The following is a 23,983-nucleotide window of genomic DNA, read 5'->3' on the forward strand; positions in this document are numbered from 1 at the left end:
TTGCATGCTCTGCTTTGGCGGCCCAGGGTTCATAAGTTCAGATGCCAGGTGCAGACCTATGCACCATTCATCAAGCCATGCTGTAGCAGCATCCCACATACAAAATAGATGAAGATTGCCACAGATGCTAGCTCAGGGACAATCTTCCTCACCAAAAAAAAAAAAAAAAAAAGTAACTACAAAGAATGTGGAAGACCTCCCAAGATGCTATTTGCTTTATTCTTTTCTAAGCCATAGTTTCTATTTTGTTTAGCCATTGTGCTGTTTTAATTAAAAGTTATAATACTGTATATGAAATGTTCAACACTTGTCTGACAATACTCAAGAAATTACTCTGACAAGGTTTGATATTTTCCCCAAGGAAGTTAAAGCAATGTAGGAGTCTAATACCATCCATGAAGAAATATGTGTCTAACTGAAATGTCTGGAATCTATGGGTTTGGGTCTCAGATCAAAATGGTGAAATAAGAATGGTCTAAGAACTCGCAGTATTTTCCAATTCAGTGTGCATAAAGTGCTCCTAAAACTTTTTAAAAATGAGAATAGTAAAGTTAATTAACCTACAAATGGTTGAACACAAGATGTAGTACTATAGTAAGTGACTTTGTCATTTATGTTATATGTATTTCTCGCTTTTTAAGATATCCTCTCTTTTTTTCAGAAATAGGAGTATAGAACTATACCTAAATCTTAGCTCCATCACTTACTAGTTGCACACATGAGCATTTTATTCACCTTAGTTTCCTATCTACATGAGTAGAATAATATCAACTCTACAAGTTTATTGTCAAGATTAACACTAAGCATTTGGCACCTGCACGTCACTCAAGAAAGAGGAATTGTTGTTTTCATTAATGTACTTACAAGGTTTTTATTATGACACTTGCTTCATAGAATAATAGAATTGGAGAGGTCACCCAGACCAATCTCTATATGAATGTAGGAATTTCTTCCATAGTATGCTTTGAAGGAAATAAAAATTTTAAGAGAAGTTGTCATGTGTAAGGAGAATGTTTATTCCGTTTTGCTTGAGAGGGCAGAACTAGGCAGAGTTAGGTAAAGTTTCACAGAGTATGATTCCACCTCAACCAAATGAAGAATAGTATGATAACCAGAGTTGGCTAACAACGAATTGGGTGGTGTGGGGAAGTAGAGAGTTCTCTATCACAGCACATATTCAAGTAGAAGCTATCTGGTATTAGGTTAGTACTTGCTTGAAGAAGATTAGCCCTGAGCTAACATCTATGCCAATCTTCCTCTACTTTGTATGTGGGATGCCTCCATAGTATGACTGACATGTGGAGTAGGTCCGCACCTGGGATCCAAACCTATGAACCTGGGCCACCAAAGTGGAGTATGCAGACCTTTAACCACTCAGCCACGGGGCTGGCCCCTAAGCTGATTGTTTTTAAGAAACTGCAGACACAGGAGAAACGCTGAACACCAAGTAGAAGTTATCCTTTTGTAAGAGACATTTACGTGTGTAAGGGAAGTCTCCATTTGTAAGGATGCCACCCTCACTGTTCCAGGAAGAGAGGCATGACCAAATCTCTAAAAAGTCTTATCAATGGAGAAAGCAGGGAATTGAATCTTTATAACAACTATATCCTTGTTTATTGTGCTTTCCTGGTAAGCTCCCACAACTGGTTCCCCAACCCCCAAAGTCTTTCTTTTGTCTTTAGTGGAAGATGGTATTTAAAGTGATGGCCTGAGCCTTTTAGGAGAGTAACTCAGTTTTCCTGGGTCTCTCTCATGCATACATGAGGTATACATGTTATTAAACTTCTGTTTGCTTTTCCCCTGTTAATCTTTTTTTTTTATTACTAAGGTATCTCCACCAAGAACATAGAAGGGTAGAGGGAAAATTATTTTTCCTTCCCCTCACTTTCTTCTGCATGCTTTCATCCTTGCAGTATCCCTCCTTGAATCTTCCACTCTTGTCATATTGAACTGCTCAAAATTCCCCACGTAAATCAGATTATTTGACACCTCTGCCTGTTTACTGGGGTTTCTCCTATCTAAATCTGCTTTGTTCTTCCTTCCCTGTTTGCCTAGTTATATCCATTCATTGCAACCCAGTTAAAAGTTCATCTTATATGTGAAGACTTTCCTGACTCTTGACCAAGTAGAAATGAGCTTTGAGAGAAAAAGACAGAAATTGTAGAAAACCAAAAGAAATATGTTTGAAAAGAAAGTCAGAGGCAGGATCTGGAGAAAGGTCCTGAGTTGGATCATACAGGAACTATATCAGGGAGGGGAAAATTCCCTTCTATATCCCTCCTGAGTTTTGTGGCTGGACTAATAATAAAATTGACATGAGACCACAGTAATAGAAGAAAAAATCAATTTAATATGTGTGTATGGGACATTCATATTAATGATGCTCAGAGAGTGAACAAAGTGAGCAGTTTATGTATCTTTGTACAAAAAGAAACAGTAAATTCATGAGCAAATGACAGGACAAAGAAACTTAGGTTTGGGGTATGTAATTAGTGAAGAATTTAAAAGTTTAGGTTTGGAGTAGTAAATTAGTAAAAATAACAAGGATTGCTAAAACAGGTTTCTCGGTCTTGAATTCCCTAGCTCTGGTGACAAGGATGTCTCTATCTCCTGGTGCAGGGAGGGTATCTTTCACATGGGAGATTTATTTTCTGCTTTCAGGGAGAACAGTGAGAGGAGGGTCAAAATTTTCAGTCAAAATAGGTAACTTTTTAATTCAAAATAATCAATATGCCATTGTGGAATATTTTGGGGTGGCCTGCCCTATGCCCCAAGGACAGCAACTTGTCCCAGGGAATCTAACGGCTCGGGGTGACCTTGTTTTGTACCTACAACATCTAGCACAGCACTTGATACATTAATTACAGAATAACAAGTCAGTTTCAAGTTGTCTCACCTTTCCAATAGGGGCGAGAAACTTCACAAGTTTTTTTATTTGTTTGCTTTGGAGATGGATTTCAATTAGTTTGACTAAAGAGAACTAAAGAAACATAGGATTAATAGATGAGATCTCTTTTTGTCCCAGAAATAAATGTTTTGTTCTTTCTAATGAATATGAATTTGCCATATAGTAGAGACATGTTTCCTAAGGAATTTTTTTCTCCCTTCCTTATGTCTATCTGGATATACACACCAAGATTTATTGAAGCAGATGTTGTGCCGGACCAAAGAAATGAGGTTCCTTAGGTGTTTAGCACCTGCTAAAAGAACATCTTTATTGTCAAATCCATTCAGAAGAGGGCTCCTTGTAACAGAAGTCATTTATGCCTAGAATCCAGGCTCCTTAGCAGCTGGGCATGAGAAAAGAGCCAGGACCTGTTTAGTCAAATATGTTTTGTACAAGGCATGGGCGTATGTGTTCACGGAGGCAGCTGGGATGTGGGAACTGTGTCTCTATGGAAAAGGTAGTGTAGGGGAGGAAAAATAATTTTCCCTTTATCCTTCTTGGTTCTTGGATTCAATCCCCTGTAATAAAAGACAGATTAACAGGAGAAAAACAGAAGTACAATAACGTGTATACCTTCTGTAAACATGGGAGATATCCAAGAATACTGAGTAACTCACTTAAGTGGCCAAAGCTTACTCCTTAAACATTATCTCCAACTAAAGACTAAAGGAGATGTGGGGGTGGAAAGCCAGTTATGGAAGGTTATCACACAAAGCACAGTAAATCAGGTTATGGTTGTTATGCAGATCTAAGTCTGACGCCTTCTCCAGTGAAGAATTTCTAGAGATTTAGTCACCCTCCACTTCCTGGTACAGAGAGGAAGACACCCTTACAAATGGAGATTTCCTTTCTGAATGTACATTTTTCTCACAAAAGGGTAACTTCTACAGGGTTTTCAGAGCTTCTTTTGGGCCTGCTATTTCTTAAAAATAATCAGCCTAAAATAATCCTTATGCCAAAGAGACATATTTTGGGGTGGCAAATTCTGCTCCCCTTCAGCAGTCAGTCACTGCTCAGTTCTCGGCCAACTCCATCCCTTTTGCCTCTGAGTAGAAGAGAGTTTCAGGAATGGGTGAAACACTTGCCTTGCCCAAGCCCAATGACTTGAACTTGTATGTGGTGTAGAGGAAGTCTTTCTGCAAGGTGATATGGTAAGGAGGGTGCACATCCTGATACATGTTCCTATTTCTCTCTTATTGTTTCCATTTCTAATAACTATGTTTCTGATTATAAAATATAGCAATTCATTTATTCCTTAAACGAAGGCATTAATGTATTTGTTCTCAACCTATTTTATTTGCTGTACACTTTCAGATGCTAGCAATTTTGGCTACATGTGAAAGTCTTAAAGGACTCAGAACAATGAGCACTGTTGCTAATATTTAGCAATAATTATACATTAGCAATAATTACAACAAAATTGCTCTTAACAGTATAATAGGGTCTCGCAGTGTCTTTAAAGCACTCACTGTTCTCTCAGACTTACCTGCTCAATACTTAGCATTTATCACTGTTTTATCAGAATTATGTATCGCCCAGAGAGCAAAAGCTTGTAGACTTTTTTTTTTTTTTGCATATTTATAAACACATAATATGTCTTTGGAGCTTCTTGGAAATGGTACAAACCTCTCATCTATTACAAGAATGTGTATCCTACTCTACAGAGCTTTGCATTATTGCTCAACTGTGACATTCTGTGTGACAGATCATTATTTTAGGATGTGTGCTCAGGCTTGGCAAAGGCAAAATGTAAACCTTGATGAGTATTTAGTAGGGCACTGTTGAAGGGTTTGAAATATACAAGCGGAACAAGGGATGTTTTACTCTATCAACAATTTCTGACTTAAAAAGTAACTTGCTATATGGGAGAATTCTTTACTTTTTAAATTACTGTATATTTTTATTGCCTTTATAAGATTAGCTTGATATGAGAGAATAAAAGAAATAAAACTTTATTTGGGGGGAAGAATAGAGTTATTAGCATTTTATCCATTTCTTCATTCATTCATTGTAATACTGAGTGCCTTCCATAGACCAGGCATCAAGCGAGTCATTGGAAACACAATGGGGAAAAAACAGGGCTCTTCATTCCTGAGGCGCCCAACGTTGTGAGAGGGACACATGCTAATCAAATAAGTGCACTTTGTTCTTACATTTACAGTTGTCCTTTGGTATCCTTGGGGGATTGGTTACAGGACCCCAGCAGATACCAAAATCTGCGGATGCTCAATCTCTTATGTAAAATGGCATAGGATTTGCATATAACCTATTCATATCCTCCTATAAACTTTAAGCTATTTCTAGATTACTTACAACACAATGTAAATACTTGTTATACTAAACTGTTTAGGGAATAATGACAAATAAAAAAGTTCAGTACAGATACAACCATCTAGGCCTTTTGATCCTCAGTTGGCTGAATCTGCAGATGCAGAACCCGTGGATACGGAGGGCCAACTATATTCAAAAGCCACATACTGAGTGGCCACTAATATTTTCTTCATCCTAAATTCTATGGCCTATTACTACTGTTCTTGGGTTATGCTGGTGGGAAATTGAGAGAAGTGCCCAGCCTTGGGTGAGTGGAATAGTTCCCTAGCATTTATTTAATGTTCTGTAATTGGAACATGTGTTTTGTTACTATGCAGGCCTGGATTTTTATTCTGCTTCTGCTGCTTAGGGCTTGTTCCTGACCCAACCCTTCCTACTCTACCAATCTCGTTTAATGCCCTCCTCCTCCTTCCTTACTATGCATTAGTTACACGGCACTAATCATTTTTCAGTTTCTTATGAGGCCCTTAAAATACTCAGGAGCCTTGAGATCCCATCCCTGTGCAGGGTGCCCTTCAAATAAGCATCGTCCAACAAACAAAAGTAATTGAAAAATAGCCTAAGCATTTATTGACTTTACAAGAATACCAGAGGATTGATCCCTTGAAAATTCGTGGCAAAACTTAGAAATGATTTTCTCCATCTCTTCATACACACATGCACATAGGTACTCACAAACCCCCAAAGAGATCTCTGCCTGCAAATTTCTCTCTTCCATTACTCACAACTCCATTCCTCGTCTCCCTTGCCCAGCCTATTCACAATTTGTCTTAGGATCCTTTTCCCATACACTGATCGATCAAGTATTTTCCTCTTTGCCAATGACTTGGCTTTTGCAGTGAAAAACAAACCAGGGAATCTCTGGGCTTCTTGCATCATCCATTCACTGTTGCTGCCTAACAGTAGCCAAGAAACTCAGCTTGTGCAACCCACTTCCCTTTGAGTCTTCTCATTCTTGTTAAAAGGGTAAAAGTCTGTGATTGCTCATCTTTTAATCTCTATCTTTTATCTCTGTCATTTTCGTGTGGTGAAAGCTATTTAATAGTTGTACTTAGTTCTTTCCATCAAGTCATATACATTGTCTTTACCTCACAATTCTAATTATTCTCCAAGTTGAACAAGTAGGGTTGGAGAAATGTTTCCTTCTCCCCTTCTAGGTTCTTTGGCTGCTCTAATAATTAAATTGATATAAGACAGATTAATAGGAGAAAAACAAATTTAATTTTGTACATATGGGAGCCCCAAAGATATGCGACTCAAGGGCAAGTCAGGCAGTTGAAGCTTATATGCCATCCTGAGCTAAGGAATGGGATAGGGGCCTGAGGCTTCAAAGGAGATAAGGGTAATTCACCAAACAATAAAAAGAGCAGATGCCTGCCCTACCATGCAGACAAGTCTTTCAGATAAAAGTTCTCTCTGGTAATAGCTCTCATTCTGGCCAGGCCCCCTATCTAAATTCTTTTAGGTAGTTAAGGGAGAGTTAGAGGTGTTTCTTGAGTCTGCTAGGTCTTGATTGACTTCAGCTCAAATAATCCACAAGCCAAAGTAGCACATTTTGGGGTGGCATATTCTGCTCCCCTTCAGACCTCAGATGGACTCTAAATGTGATTTTTTTCCAGAAAAGTTTCCCTAGAAGCTTCATCTGGGGTTAACTGTTAAAACTCCCACAACACATTGTAGTTTTCTTACTTAACAATGGTACCTATGTAGTTACATAATCGTGTATTAATGTCCCCCCGCCCTTTCTAGGATGTAACATGACCACGGCCACTCATTGTGCCACTCCAGGGGGCTGCCAGCCATTCATACCGCATTCCATGTGAATGGATCTGTGAAAGAAAAATTGTATCTCACCAGTGAAACAGGCAAGGAAGACTTCATTCAAGACCATTGTAACAGGGGAGAGAGATTAAACAATTCCTATTCAGGCAAAATGCGGGAGAATTTTTAACCAGTAGGGTGAGCTAGTGAAAAACTACTGGAGGACGTTAGGCAAGGAGGGAGGTTGGTTAATGTGATCAGGTCACATGTGTTTGTTATCTGGGACTCATGGAAGTCAGGCTCCTATGCTCTCACAGACACTGGGAGATAGGGGCTTTATTTTTCTCGATGAATACATTTCAAAGGGATGACTCCTGTGTAACACAATGTCTGACACACAATAGATGCTCAATAATTGTTGAATTCAGAGGTGAGTCCATTTACATTAGAGATGGTAATAATACTACCACCTAAGAGGGGTATGAGGCCCATTTGGACATTGTACCTAAAAGACTCAGCATAGGGCCTAAAATATAGAAAACTGTCAGCACAAATTATATATATTTTAGCAACAAAACAATCTTTAAAGGATGAGGTTGAAAAACTTTGAAATTTTCTGTTCTAGACTCCATCTACTTTCCTATCCTCACCATTTCAAATAAGAGGTATACTTATAATATGGATCTTTAAATTATCTTATTTTAAATTGTCTTAAAAAGATCATTCAGCATATTTTATTCACTGAAAAATATGGAACGAATCAAAATGCATTATTTTTTTCCCCTCTTTTGGAGGACGAGCTAACATCTACTGCCAATCCTTCTCTTTTTGCTGAGGAAGACTGGCCCTGAGCTGACATCCATGCCCATCTTCCTCTGCTTTATATGTAGGACGCCTGCCACAGCATGGCTTGACAAGCCGGTATCTGAACCTGCGAACCCCAGGCTGCTGAAGCAGAACATGCGAACTTAACCACTGCATCACCAGGTTGGCCCCAAAATGCATTCTTTTGATAGCAAGTATGTATTAGGGTGGGTGGTGGGTACGGAAATCTAAATATTTCCAGAGGAAAAACACGAAGTTGTTTTTTAATCAAACAAAGGCCAAAGAGCTCGTTTTTAATTGAATTATAGGATTTGTAGTGGAGCTTGAGGGCTGAGCAGCAGACATAATTTGTCTTCCATTTAACAAAACATTTGATTCATTAGCTTATGAAATGTTAATTACTCATTTATTTTAAATTAGTTTAAATATGAGCTCCCCATGGACTGACAGTTGTCGAAATTCTACAGCAAGTATTAAAATAGGCTGTGTGTACCCTGCAACAAACCCACCACCCTGCTTAGTGAAGCCATCTAAAGATTCCTTTTACTAATTACCATTGGCCCTGAAGGCATTTCCCTGACGCAGTAGGAAGTTGGTTTGTATGGCTAGCAGCTCATTTTTATAAATATTTATTAAATGTGTGCTCTCATGTAATGAAGCTGTTTCCACGTCCAGTCTAATAGCCACTCTACCCCTGCCTTGTAATGTCGCCACTGTTGAAGTGGTAGTCAGCATAGTGGTTATGAGCCTAGGTTCCAATCTCAGTTCTATCTGTCACCAGCAATGTGACCCTGAGCAAGTATTAGCCCCACTGTGACTCAGTCTCCTTGCCTCTCAATACAGATAGTAACAGTACCAACCTCACAGGCGTACTGGGGGGATTACCTGGAACATAACGATTATCCAGAAAGTACTAGGCATTGTTCTGCTCAAGGAATTCTAGGGTTAGCAGACCAATAAACAATTGGATGTAGGTTTGTTTTGTGAAGGGTCATCCTTTGGGGGATAGACATTCTCATTAAAACTTGATGCTCTGATTCTTTTATCAAATGATCAGATGCTGTTTTTCTTTGTGGTGTTTCTTCATTCCTTTCTAGAGAGCGTTAGTTTCTTTTTCACAAGATCTGCCTACATAGACTATCTTCCACCCTCCTAACGTCTGACCATATGTTTCAGAAACCTGGTCCTTGTCATGATAGCCTCACTGAATTCTCCCCTGATTCCTCCAGCCCATAGCAAATTCTCCCTCCTCTGAACACTATTATTTGGCCTATTATTTATTCTGCATGTGTTTCTTAGTTATGTCCTGGCTTGTACCAGCATTTGCATTGGTTCATTCTAAAGTTGTAATATTTTACGTGCACAAGCCTTATCTCTCCAACTGTCCTGTGAGCCTCCTCAAAAGTGGGATTGAGCGATATGGTTCTCTGCATCATCTGGCACAGAGCTGTGCAGGAAATGCTTAGGAAGGAGGGAAACAAACCAGAAAGGACTAGTGCGAAACCCCCAGCTAGGAAGCGGATGCCTGCTTTTGACCTGGGATTATTGAGGGTACCAACTTTCATCACAGACACAGATAAACAGGACTCACGTAAAGAGAAGGAGAGAAAAGATAACTTCTGAGATCAAACACTGGGGCAAAGATTTTCCTGGAATGTGCGTGTATTGGATAGGGATCCAAGGATGTTTTAAAAAATCAGTCAGTTAATTTAATTTACTATAAATGTTTTTATTGTGGGGTAATATTTTTCTTTTTTCTCTTTTCTGTTTAGCTTTCCTTTTTCATTTTCTCCTCTCCGAGTACCTATGACAGCCCCTTTTACCCATCAACGTAAAGAGAAACTGTGTAATATATATATATTGATTTAATCATTCAACCCCACATAAATTTATAATTGTGATATATAATATAAATTAAAATATCATCCTATATATATTTTTCTGCATCATGATTTTCTCTCTCAGCCAGTAACTTCTGTAACTCCCTCCATTTTAACTGACATATACTCCTTGGTGAGGGTAGAATTCAGCCATTTTCTTATTGAGAGGCATTCATTTGATTTCCATCTTTTTTGTCATTGCAAACAATACTGCCGTAAACATTTCTGTCCACCTGACTCCATAGACTAATGCTTTCCATTCTATGGAAAAGATTTCCATTAATGAGGTTGCTGGGTCAAAAGATTTTTGAAAGTTCAGTTTAATAGATGCTGCCCAATTGCTTTTCCAAATTTTTGTAACGCTGTATTTTCCACCAGTGCCCTATGAGACCACTCCTTACTTCACAGCCCCTTCATCAATAGATGTTACAACTGCTTATTTTTTTAAATTCATTCCCTCTTCCAAGTATCCTTTGCTTTATTTTGCTAATCTTGTGATCCCTCAATTTGCCTAATTCTGGGTGTAGAGAAGTCTTCCAGTATACTCATATTCCAGTCAATTCTTGCATTTCTTTGTGATTTTTAGCTATTATGCTTGTGAGATGCAAATTTATGGCTAAGTTTTTTAATAAACTGTGCCTTTATTATTACATTATGCATTTCTTTATCTTGCACTTAAATTCCCAATAAGCTGATACTGATTTCCCACTCCAACATTTTTCTCTTTTCCTTTTTTAAAAATATCTTGTTTCACTTTGTGTGAGTATCCCTTTATCTTAATTGTTATTCACTTTAAATGTGCTTCTTATAAATAGCTTATAACTAGATTTTGCTTTATAACCTAACATAATAAAAATAAAATCATTGATGTGGTTAAAAAAAACGCAAAATACTTAAAATATTTGTAGCCACAGGCACAAGATTTTAATTGGGAAAGGTTTCATTACAGTTGTTTTTACTTCCTGGGTCAGCTCATAAGGTCTTGTTTATTACAGAGAATAGTCGTAATGGGCAAAGTGAGAAGGGAGGTAGAAGACTGAAGAAACAGAGACTTGGGAACATGGTTACAAGAATGGAATCTCTTTCCTCCATCTCTCAAGATCAATCTAGCTGCTCCTCCTGCATCAACACTCTGCTTGATCTTGAAGATAGCTGTGTGCAAGAAGGCCTTGAGCTCTGTGGTAGAGTGGCCAGATTTAGCAAATAAAAATATGGGACACTCAGTTAAATTTGAATTTTGGATAAACAACAAATAGGGTTTTTCTACTATGTTTCATATAATATTTGGGACATTCTTATACTAAAATAATAATTGTTGCTTATCTGAAATTTAGATTTAACTGGGTGTCTTGTATTTTATTGGGTAACCCTATTCTAAAGGAATCTCATTACAGATAATTGGTGCAGGTCTTTCTTCATGGTGGGCCAGGCAAGCACCTGGAAACATTAGTCAGATGTCCCAGTTCATGAGCCAGCAAGTAGCCTGGATCGTGGCAAGACCCCAGCACTCAGATATTTGTAGAGAGCTCCTCTTTAGGGTAGGGAAAGGATACCATTTGACACTGACCCTATGTAAGTTTGACTGGGTCCCTGGGCCCCAAAATGCCAAGACAGTTGTACCAGGAGCTGAGCTAATTGGACCGGGTCTTCTATGACTCTGTGACTGTGATTGCTAGAGGAAACCAGACAATGGATAGGCTTCCTCCAGGTATTTCAGCTGCGAACTATCAGCATGCCTGCTTCTAGATCTGAAGCCAGGGCTCAGGAGAGAAGCCTGTTGGAAATCTACCAATGTTTAACTGCAAATGCACTCTCCAACTATCGTACTCGAGCCCTAATGAGCTACAAATAGAGAACTAACCAGCCCTCTCAGCATCTGAGATTGTCAGTTAGAACATATGTAAGAAATAACTGAAAACTCAATTTTAAAATAATAATAACTGAACTTAAAAAAATTAGCTTCAGCACCCTAACATGGTTTAAGCACTGCTTAAGGTTTAACAATTCAGTGGATGAACTGAAATTGGAGATGACACTGTTGAAAACTGCATTAATGGTCTAGAAGGTAAAATAGGAGAAAAATATCTCAAAGTAGAGGCAAAACACAGAGGGAATAATGAGAAAAAAGGGAATTTAACATTGAATAATGAGAGCTCCTAAAGGATAAAAAGGTTGGAGGAGAGGTATTAATATATCGTAATAAATGACAGTACCCTTAAATTGAAAAGAGCTCTAAGTCCTGAGATTGAAAGATTTCACTGAATTTCACACTGAGTTGTAAATGAAGGACACGTATCTAGGTATATTCCACTATAATTCATGCAAAGGAGAAAATAAAGAAACTGACATTAGACATCTCATTTGCAGTACAGGAGGCTACAAGACAGTAGATTGGTAGGTAGCATCTATAGACTACTGAAAGGAAAGCCCTGTAGCTCACAGAAGACTGGGTGTACATCTCCAACTCCATTCAGGTCTTTACCCGCATAGGTTTATATGTCTGCACACTGGGTCTTTGCTTGTGGGAGACCAGAATATGCAGTCCAAAGTATGCCTCTTTGGCATAAAGATTATTTGGAGTTGATTATTTTGAGAAACAGCAGACACAGGAGAAGCTCTGAAAACAGAGCATTAAGTTTCCCTTTTATAAGGAAAATCTGCACTTTGTAAAGGATATCTCCTATGAAAGGGTGTCTCTCTCTACTAGGAAGAGAAGGGTAACTTTTTTTGTGTGTGAGGAAGATTGGCCCTGAACTAACATCTGTGCCAATCCTCCTCTATTCTGTATGTAGGATGTCATCACAGCATGGACTGATGAGCAGTATGTAGATCCACGCCCGGGATCTGAACCTGCAAACCCCAGGCTGCTGAAACAGAGCACATGAACTTAACCACTATGCCACCAGGCCAGCGCCCCTAGAACGATAACTCTTAATCACAAGAGATTCACCAATGGAGAAGGTACTACTCAAACCTGTATAACAAACCTTAACCTTATTTACCATACTTTTCTTGGTTACCTTCCTGTAACTTGCCTCCCCTGCCCGGAAACCCCAAACCGCTTTTCCTTCAGTCTAAAATTGTACATAAGCCTAAGTTATAAACATCCCTTTGAGTTACTCATGCCTAAATTTCTCCCATGTATACATGAGATATACATGTTAAAAAATATCTGTTTTTATCTTATCTTTCTTTTGTAACAGAAACCCAGCCAAGAACCTAGAAGGGTAGAAGAAAAAAAGATTTTTCCTCCCCTAAAGACTCAACCAGGGACTTCTGCCTGTGTCTGTCTGAGTGCCACTGATGAGACATCTGTTTCTCTAAGGGCCCTTTGCTTGGACCATGCTCTACACTTCTGACTCAAACTGGAGACTTAATTGTGCCTGCATTGAAGCTACTTCGTATGTGATATCTGTTTAAAATGTAGGAATAGTTCATCCTGTGACACGTCCCATCCCAGCCATCCTTAGCCCTCCTCCATATTGCACTTTAACCCTGATGCTGCCCTATTCAGCCTCTCCCAGTCTGAATGTTCCACTACTTACCTACTGTCTATTTTCTGGAAAACAACTATTCACAGAATACTCCCTCCCCCGGGCTCTTGTTTGAGGATATAATTTCCCCAGAAGCTCTATTATATTAAATGCTGCTGATTTCTAAAACTTCCAGTTTGAGAGATGTTTAAAAACCTCCTTGCTCCCCAGTGCTTTTCCAGTCCATTACACTGCTTCTTTCCCGTATCATCCCCACCCCGCGACCCTCAGCCATCTGGCTGCACTACCTATCTCCCCGACCTGGTTCCTTTCACTTTCTGACCTCCCGGTCACTCCCCCCAAATTCATTAAAGACTTGAGGATCTGGTTCACAGTTCTCTCTAACCTCTAAATATTTAAACCTAAACGGTCATTTCCATGAAAATATTTTATTCTATGCCTGTAATATTTTTTAAGGTGTTTTCAAAGACATGAAACTATTTTTAGTTGATCAACACTCCACAAAATCAAAGGGAAAGCAAATAAACCACACAGAACCAATACTTTAAGCATTATTGGGAGATAGGGAAATACAACTTTACATTATCTGTAAGTAGAGAAAAAACAATCAAAAAAATTCCAATGGCTTTCCCACTGTCAGCTCTGTGCTACAAGCCTGTACGTGCAGAGAGCACAGGAGGGAAGACTAACAATTCTCCATGAGTGAGAAGAGAGGAGAGCAAAGGACTGAGGTGAAGCATAGACAAAATAATTCTCAGAAAGAAAACGCTCAACAATAAATGATAAAATACTGAACTCATGTCAGAACTTGGTAGTTCATAGAATTGACCACAGGAAAGGAAGTTGAAAGTGTATAGGACCAGAAGTGGCAGCTTCCAAGATGCATTGTTTCTGGGAGAGAATCAGGTATATTAAGGAGGGTGTAACCTTCGGAGATGAAACAGTAAAAGGAAAGCAGAAAATACAAGGGCAAAAATAAGGATCTTACAGAAATGAAAGTGAAACATGATCATCTAACTCAAGAATGAGATTCATCCAAGCAAAGATGACAGAGAAAATGTTGACAAAGCAAATAATGGTAAGCATTTCATACTTTCTTGAATATATTTCACATGCTCATTCATGAGTATTTCATATCTTCTAGCCAAGAGCAAAGCAAGGACAAGATTATGGTAGAATGGGTCTGTATGTACATATGTGTATGTATGTGTGTATATGTGTGTGTTTATTTACATGTTTGTGTTTGTGTATGTGTTTGTGTATTTACACACATGCACATATTTCCTATTCTGTCTGCTGAGAGATACACTAAACAATGACATCCCAGTAAAAATGAGCACACTTCATACTCAGATCTTGGACTCTAATATCATTTTCCACTAAAAAGAACCAGGACTCCACAGAGAGGGTGTTTCCAGGACTGGGGCAGGTTAAGTACAAAATAAGCATAAGCTTGGAATGTCTTGTTATGACAGAAAGTAAAGAAACAATCAAATTATATATACAAATTATATATAAATATAATATAAATATATATAAATTATATGTGTAGAAATTATATTTAAATATATATATATGGAGTGAGAAAGAGAGAAAGAGCACGTTACAAACCAAATGGTAAAATGTTAACAATAGATAAATCTAGATAAGAGGTATATAAGTGTTCTTTGTGCTAGTCTTATTCATGCAACTTTTTTGGAACTTTGAAATTATTTCCAAATAAAAGTTTATAAATTAAAAAAAAAATCAGGCCTTTTAAAGTTTACCTATTGGGAGGAAGAGTTAATATTTTTTTTAAAGCCTACATAAGACATGCATGCTTCTACCTGACCTCTGATATGCGTGTTGTAAAATGTTTGTAGGTCAACTGGGAAGAAGGTGGAGAAAAATAACATCAGACATTACATGCTGTTTGAGAACTTGATTTTTATTTATATTGTAAGGATTATATGAGTCATTGTAAGGAATACTAATAATTAAGCTTTTTGATGATAGTTTCTTCATTGATGTCTTTTTCACTCTCCATGTTGTTCAGTGCCAACAGCGAGAGCCCCAAGTCTGTGAAAAAGATGACAGGGAGGCAGTTAGAAAATGTCACTAACTCCTCTGACACTAGAATCCAGGTTTGGGAAAAAACCGTATTTTGTTCAATGTCTTAATCTGAGAGATGTATAAGAAATGTCCTTGTAGGTGTGATATCCTTTTTTAAAATCAGTTAGTTCAGATAAATCAGAACTCCATACATATTTGGGTGTTATTTCCATCAACTTTCCTTTTAACAGTAAACAGTATTTTGTTTTCTTGCAAAATACTAAATCCTTCAAAGATTCTTGATGAATTATTTTAAAACCACCCAGCACACCGTGCAAACTTGTTGTGGCTTTTTCAGAGTTTTATATACAAAAAGCTATTCATTTCCAGATCTGTATGCCAACATGTTTCTTACCCTCAGAACTGCAAGTATGCTCTGTCACGTTAAAATGACCAGAATCACGGAACAGCTGAATAAGAGTTTTCCCTGGATGGAAATTTTACTCTATGATTAATCAATTTTTGTATATTATAGTGATTATAATTAGAATGGACAGGCACAGTGCCGTATATACACACGTGGATCAAATCTAAAGACTCTTTGTAATTCTCCTGATTGTTCTTTACAACTGCTTTGATGTTACTTAGCGGTTCCTCTTATCTGATGTGTTTGAACTTCAAGATAGCATTGACTTACGTGTTTCAGTACATCAATAATAAATCACTTTGGAGACACCATAATTCTAAAGAATCTTGAAGCAATGAAAGATTTCTGCAGGGTAGGATTCTTTAGGGTACTTTTTCTTTCTATTAAAGAGATATCATATGTTGTTTATTCCCAACAACTTAAAAGACAAATCTCAAAGAGCCCAGAAAGTGTTTCCTTGTCCAACCCCATCTTGCAACTGTCTCCAAGTTCTAAGGGGTTAAACTTTGTGCTGAAGACCCAGATGCTAGTTCAGATATCTAATAATTAAACAACTACTTGTGGTTTCCGAAATAATTAAAAAAAGAAGAAATAACTTTTCTTGAGATTTGATGCAAATATTAGGGGCCAGGACATAGTATGTTCCTGGTAATTTACAAAGCCTTCTGAGCTGTTTAAACTTGATTATATTAGGAGAAAAAAACTAAAGCAACCACAGAACTTGCCAGATGTCATTTTAAAAAGCGACATTTGACAGAGGTGCATGCTTTGTGGCTAAGATGTGCTCATTGACTATCAATAATAAAGTTTATCTTCTAGACACGTACTAAGAAAATGCTTTAAAACTAGCCTGTAGAATTATAAAGACAGAAATGTGGTGCTGTTAATCTCACGTCTTGCCTTTAAATGTATGCGTTTCTCAGCCCTCTAGGGAGATAATTTTCTATCTCACCATTTCTCAAACTGGGTTTACCAAAACACCAATTTGGCAAGAAGAAAAAGCTTAATATAAACTTCAGCAATAAGTCAGTATCACATCATTGTAACTCTGGTCAATATTGTACACTTAATTATCTTATAGTAGATTCCTAATCTGCAGTATATCTCTGTGAATGTTAAAAACTCAGAGAGTTGCTGAGGTTAAAGAGAAATCTATTTAATTGTGTTTAAATAAGGACAAACAGAATTGCTGGGAAGATGGCAGTGTAGGAGGACTCTGAACTCGCCACCTCCTACGGACACAACACATTTACAACAACCTGTGAAACAGTTACTCTTGAGAGTGAACTGAAAGCTTAGTAGAAAGATCCCCCACAACAAGGGACCATACTGACAGAGGTGGACGAGGCAAAAATACTTTTCTGTTGAGAAAAAAAAGCCACATTCGAGCCACAGCACTTCACGGCCAGGAGCAATCTAAAGGTAGGAAGCTTTTCCTGGAGGAGCAGGGAATCTGAGCAGGAGACCATGCCACAATAAGCAGCCTTTGAATTCAGCACAACCAAGACAAGTACCATAATGCCTGCCTTTGCTAGCTATTAAAACCAATGAGAAATACCCACAGAAAAGCCATGGAACACAAGAGAGAGAAAAATCTACTCTTAAAGGGACCATGCAGAGTTTCACCCATTCCAGAAACCAACACAAAATCACCAGAAAGAAAAGTCACAGTCCCTTGGTGACAGAGGCTCACTTGATAGGCTCTGGGTGCATCTCAGAGAGACAGGAGGTGGCTGGGCCCACCTCCCCAGGGACTGAGACACTGGTAACAGCCCTTATTGTGACCTGGAACATGCACACTGACACAGACACTGGCAGGCACCATTGGATTTCTTCCTCTGGCCTGTAAGTGCAAGGGTTTGCCTCACCTACTGGAGCATTGATTTAATCCAGCTCAGATAGGGCAAGTAGCCCATCCTAGGGACTGGCCCCGACCACAAGCAAGCCCTCAGGGAACTTGTTGGCCCACACAGGCAGGGTGTGTGGGACCTCTGCAGCGGGCGAGTGGGGAACGGGGCATGCACCCGGGGCAGGACTGCATTAGCAGGGAGGTGTGGGCCTGTGAGTGGTGGGGCTTGTTGGCTGCAACAGACTTGTGCCACTGGCCTTCTCAGACAGCCACACAAGGAATCTGCCCACCTTCCAATGCCTGAAATGATTGTGTGCTGCCACGCCTGGGGCTGGCCCCACCTAGCTGTGCACCTGAGACAGCTGACAGCAGCCTCAAAGGCCAGAGGCCTACAGCAATTGTGAGCCACTGAACCTAGCAACCAGCCACGCTGGGGGCCTGACTCACTTAACAGAAAAATAGCAGCAAATGTGTGCTTTTAGACCTTGCAGTCAGCTGTGCTGGGGCTTCCCTTGCCCAATAAAGTGACTAATGTGACTGTAGCATTTGCACACAACTGAGCCTTACAATGAGCCAGCCAGGGAGTCAGCCTAGCCTATCCATGCACCCACAGCAACAGCAACTCCATCACAACAGAAAGGCACATGTAGCCCACATAGGGGACACTCTGGAACATTCAGAACTGGTGATGAAAGGAAAGCATATTTCTGGGCCTCATAAGGCATCTCTTGCATAAGTCCACATCTCCAAGATTGGGAGATATAGCTCATCTACCTAATATATAGATATAAGCAAAGGCAAAATGAGGAGACAAAGGAATATGTTCCAAATAAGGGAACAGGACAAATCCTCAGAAAAAGAACTAAAGGAAACAGAGATAAACAATCTACCAGATAAAGAGTATAAACAAATAGTCCTAAGCATGCTCACTGATCTCTGGAGAAGAATAGATGAACACAGTGAGAAAATGAACAAAGAATTAGAAAATATGAAAAAGAACCAATTAGAACTGAAGAATACAATAATGGGAATGAAAAAGTCACCAGAGGGAATGAACAGCAGAGTAGATGACACAGAAGAACGGATCAGTGAAATTAACAAAAGAGTAGAGGAAATCACCCAAGCTGAATGGAAAAAAGAAAAAAGAATTAAGAACAACAAGGACAGTCTAAGGGACCTCTGGGACAACAGCAAGTATACTAACATCCATGTTATAGGTGTCCCAGAAGGAGAAGAGAAAGACAAAAAGGCAGAGAACCTATTCAAAGAAATAATAGCTGAAAACTTCTCTACCTAAGGAAAGAAACAGACTTCCAGGCACAAGAGCAGAGAGAGCACCAAACAAGCAAACCCAAAGAGGCCCACATGTAGACACATTATAATTAAAATGTCAAGAATTAGAGATAAAGGGAGAATCCTAAAAGCAGCAAGAGAAAGGCCACAACTTATATACAAAGGAAACCTCATAAATCTAGCAGCTGACTTCTCAGCAGAAGCCTTATGGGCTAGAAGGGAATGGCGTGATATATTCAAAGTGCTGAAAGGAAAGAACTTACAGCCAAGAATATCCACCTGGCAAGGTTATCATTTAGAATGGAAGGAGAGATAAAGACTTTCCTTGACAAGCACAAACTAAAGGAGTTTATTACCATCAAACCTGCCTTACAAGAAATGCTAAAGGGACTTATTTAAGTGCAAAAGAAAAGACTACAAATAAGAATAAGAAAATTATCAAATAAAAAGTTATAACTGGTAAAGGCAACTATACAGATCAACCACTTATAAAGCTAATATGAGGGTCAAAAGACAAAAGTACTAAAATTATCTATTTCCATGATAAGAGGTTAAGGAATATATAGACACAAAAAAGAGGTTAAATATGATATCAAAAACATAAAATGTGTGGGGAAGGGAGTAAAAGTGTAGGGCTTTTAGTAAAAGGCCAAACCCAAGAGACCATCAAATTAATATAGATTGCTATTTACATACATTGTTATCTATGAACCTCATGGTAATCACAAACCAGAAACCTACAACAAATGCACAAAAAAGTTAAGGATAAAGGAAACCAAACATAATAATAAAGAAATCCATCAAATTACAAGGTAGGAGAGCAAGAGAAGAAGAAAGGAACAGAGAAGAATTACTAAAATATCCTAAAAAAGTAACAAAATGGCAATAAGTACATACTTATCAATAGCTACTTTAAGTGGCAATGGACTAAATGTTCCAATCAAAAGACATAGGGTGGCTGAATGGATAAAAAAATAAGACCCATATATATGCTGCATACAAGAAATGGACTTCACACCTAAAGACCCTCACAAACTGAAAGTGAAGGCATGGAAAAAGATACTCCATGTGAATGGCAATGAAAAGAAAGCTGGGCTAGCAACACGTATAGCAGACAAAATAGACTTTAAAAGCAAAACTGAAAGAAGTGGCAAAGAAGGGCACTACATAATGACAAAGGGACAAAGCCAACAAGAGGACATAACAATTGTAAATATCTATGCACCCAACATAGGAACACCTAAATATATAAAGCAATTATTAGTGGATATAAAAGAAGAAATAGACAGTAACACAATAATAGTAGGGAACTTTAACACTCCACTTACTTCAGTAGATAGATCATCCAAATAGAAGATCAATAAAGAAATGTTGGCATTAAAAGACACATTAGAACAGATGGACTTAGTAGATACATACAGAACAGTCCATCCAAAAGCCACAGAATGCACACTCTTTTCAAAAGCATATGGGAAATTTTCCAGGATAGATCACATATTAGGCCACAAAACAAGTCTCAATAAATTTAAGAAGATTGAAATACTACCAGGCATCTTTTCTGACCAGAACAGTATGAAACTAGAAATCAATGACAAGAAGAAAACTGGAAAAGCCACAAATGTGTGGAGATTAAACAAAATGCTACTGAACAATGATTGGGTCAATGAAGAAATCAAAGGAGAAATAAAAAAATACCTGGAGACAAACGAAAATGGAAATATGACATGCCAGCACTTAGGGGATACAGCAAAAGTGGTTCTAAGGGGGAAGTTCATAGCAATACAGGCCTACCTCAACAAACAAGAGAAATCTCATAAAACAATCTAATGGTGCACCTAAAAGAAGTGGAAAAAGAAGAACAAACAAAGCCCCAAATCAGTAGAAGGAAGGAAATAATAAAAATCAGAGTGGAAATAAATGAAATAGAGACTAGAAAAAATCAATGAAACTGACAGCTGGTTCTTTGAAAAGATAAAACAATTGACAAATCTTTAGGGGGACTCACGAAGAAAAAAAGAGACAAGGCTTAAGTAGATAAAATCAGAAAGAAAAAGAAGACAAATTGCAATACACACCTCAGAAATACAAAGAATTGTAGGAGAATACTATGAAAAGCTGTACACCAACAAATTGGATAATCCAGAAGAAATGGATAAATTCTTAGAATCATACAATTTTCCAAAACTGAGTCAAGAAGAAATAGAGAATTTGAATAGACCAATCACCAGTAAGGAGATTGAAACAGTAATCAAAACCCTCCCCAAACACAAAAGTCCAGGACCAGATGGCTTCCCTGGTGAATTCTACCAAACACTCAATGAAGTTTTAATACCTATCCTTCTCAAACTCTTCCAAAAATTTGAAGAGAAGGGGAAGCTCCCTAACTCATTCATTGAATTGAGGGCTCTTTTTATGATACAGGACCCAAAAGAATATGAAAATCTTTCTGCCGGAGTGGTTATTAGAAGCATGGAGAAAAGATAGCTAATCACAGTGAAACAGAAATGCCTCACTTGCCCTGACAGAGGTAGAGGATAGAATAAAGAGGCTGAGGGACATGGGCATGGTGTAATGGATATGCTAATAGGGCGAGATGATCTACCAAAGGATTACATTCTACAAGAGGACCCAAAGGACAATACATTCACTAATGCCATCAGGAATGCATAGGTGAGAGGGCACCAGCATCACTAAGAAGTTTCATGGTAGCTATCCTCTGCAGTCCCCTCCCAAGACCTAAGATGGTAGGTCACAAAGCTGGGCTTATTAATATTCATGGAGATCATGGCTCCCAAAATAATTGAGGCCAGATGGTGGGGCTTGACTCCCAGGAGTCATGAGGTCATAACTACCATAAGGACCAGCAAGGTGAGAGGTGTAGCCAAAAAACTTAACCTATAAGGTATGTAGAGCTAATCGCAAAACAGACACCTAACAAGGGCTTAAGATATGTGAATGCGACCATTCAATAAAATGTCATGATTCTTTGTTCAGTTCCCAGATAGGAACCAAGACTGAAGAAGTGCTCTAGTCCCTAGAAGAAAGGACCGTGCAACACCATGACAAGCTTATACCAGGACAATTTTCCAGTCCTTCCACAAAGGGACCTATATATTGAGTGACTGTACATTGGGAAAAAGTAGAATAACCAAACATTTTGAGGACTAATGGACACAGAGTCTGAGTTTACCTTGATCCCAGAGACCCAAAGACCATCATAGCTCACTGTTAGAATGGGGCTTAAAGGGGACAGGTGAAGGGATGGATAAAGTCCAGTTCTGTCCTATTTATATATCTGGGAACTTAGGAAATAACTAATAAGTGAGCTTGTGGAAGGAGAAGTGGCCCAAGGTGGGAAGAGAGAGATTCCTGGGCAGTGGCCAATGGCCTGACTATCTGATTAGGTTACAGAAGGAAAAGGGCTGGAAGATCAGAGACAAGGAGATCTGGGGTACAGACATGTGAATTGACATATATGAGTGAGCGTCGAGTGTGAAGATTTTTACATCACATGTTAATGTCCATCAGAAAATATCCACCATGTAGGAGGCATTGAAAAACCACCTGATAGTGGCCAGGGATACTAAGGCATGTCTGATGCTAGGACACGTAGGAGGCACAGAACCTTTGACATCTGACTGGCTTGAGGACAACCTGAAAACCTCACAAACATTCCTTAAACTGTCCAGCAGTCAAGGATGGTTGCACTCAACCTTCCATCTGTCTCCTTCACTCAGGATCAGACGCGTTGTGGTCTAAAAGCTCTTCCAGCCCTCTCAGGCTACCTTCATATTTTCTCTAGTAGCTGCTTCATTTAATAAAATGTTCGGATGTTTAATCACTTCTTGCCATCAGCTCTTGAAGGATCCAGTCTAACACAGTTACCCTTTTCTTTCGTGCTTCTAGTCTCAATAAGAGAATCTCTTTTGTCTATCATCTTGTTAAATGCTTTTCTTTTATTATGCATGTTGATTTTCTCTGGTCTCTCTGCAATTCTAACAAACTGACTCAATTTTGCCAGGTTTGGTCAGGCTTACTCCCAGTTTCCTGGGACAAGAGCTCCAGTGAGAAGGCCACACCACAGCTGGCTATCATTTTTACTCCTCTTGAAAAGAAACACCATAAAACTTTAACCAGATTTCCATTAATTCGTGAGCTCTTCAAATATTCTTTTGTTGTCCTTGTTCTTTTTCTCTTCTTCTTCTTCACATTTTTAACTTGCAAGTCCCTGCTGGCATCTTTAAGCTATGCCTCCCCAGTGAAAACACTTGTATCAGAAAGATTAAAGCATAATTGTTGAGCAGCACACCTAGTCTTTTTAGCTATTTAAAAACAAATCAACAAAGTGACAAAAAAACAAAATAGTAAGAAAAAGCAATTTGTTTTCACAGCCCTGTCTCTCCCCCTATCAATTCCATTCACTGTCAATCTTTCGCATTGTCTTTTTTTTTTAAACAATGTAATTTTTTTTTTATGTTAAAAACAGGATGCAGATTAAGGTAGAAGGGGAAAGTTCTAAAGAAAAGCTGAATTAAAGTTACTACGTTTAATTTCGATTTTCAAGTAGTTCTGTTATCTCTGAATTTTCAAATGATCCTTAGTGAAAGAGATAAAGCTCAAGTAAGCGTACTTTGTGCAAAGAAGAAAATTCCATTGAAGCTGCTGAAACGGCTGTAGTCAGCTGCTCTCTTCAAAGTTAGCTACCACAAGGGGGTGAGAGATCCATGGTGGTCAGGTAGAACGCGCACACCACTGAGGAGGAACCCTTTCAATAGTCTAAGAATCCTTTGAAATATTTTATACTGAGAAAGATGGCAAAACGAAAACTGGCCACTTCACCCCGCTTCTCTGCAAAATATACTGGACTGACTCTCTTTGTGAGAATAATGTGCTCGTTTTTATTAATGAAGACAATTAATTATGGGTAACAAATATTTATTAACTTTGAACCTGAAAGGCCATTCAGTATTTAACTTATTAAAAAGAAGACAGATTCCTAGAAGCTAAATTTTCTACAGTGTTCTGACTGTAAAAGAAAAACACGTTCAGGAGGACGAAAATGTGTTATGACAATAACGGAGAAAGCTCATGGGCAACACGACTATCTTGGAGAGAGAAGTCTTTTATATTTATACAAGTATACTA

General features: G+C 38.6%; 1 long non-coding RNA gene across 2 annotated transcripts in view; it reads right to left on the minus strand.

The window, feature by feature from the left end:
- LOC138917889 (uncharacterized) overlaps positions 1 to 23,983 on the minus strand; it is a 460,015-nt gene that overhangs the window by 176,023 nt on the left and 260,009 nt on the right. The window contains exon 5 of one of the 2 annotated variants that reach the window (XR_011426497.1): positions 15,145 to 15,296. The exons of the other annotated variant lie outside the window; for it this stretch is intronic. This is a non-coding gene — a long non-coding RNA (uncharacterized lncRNA). Of the gene's footprint in view, positions 1 to 15,144; positions 15,297 to 23,983 lie in introns of those variants that run through there. 2 annotated transcript variants of the gene reach the window in all.

The sequence above is a fragment of the Equus caballus genome, chromosome 15 (genome assembly GCF_041296265.1).
Source record: "Equus caballus isolate H_3958 breed thoroughbred chromosome 15, TB-T2T, whole genome shotgun sequence".
Classification (NCBI taxonomy): Eukaryota; Metazoa; Chordata; class Mammalia; order Perissodactyla; family Equidae; genus Equus; species Equus caballus.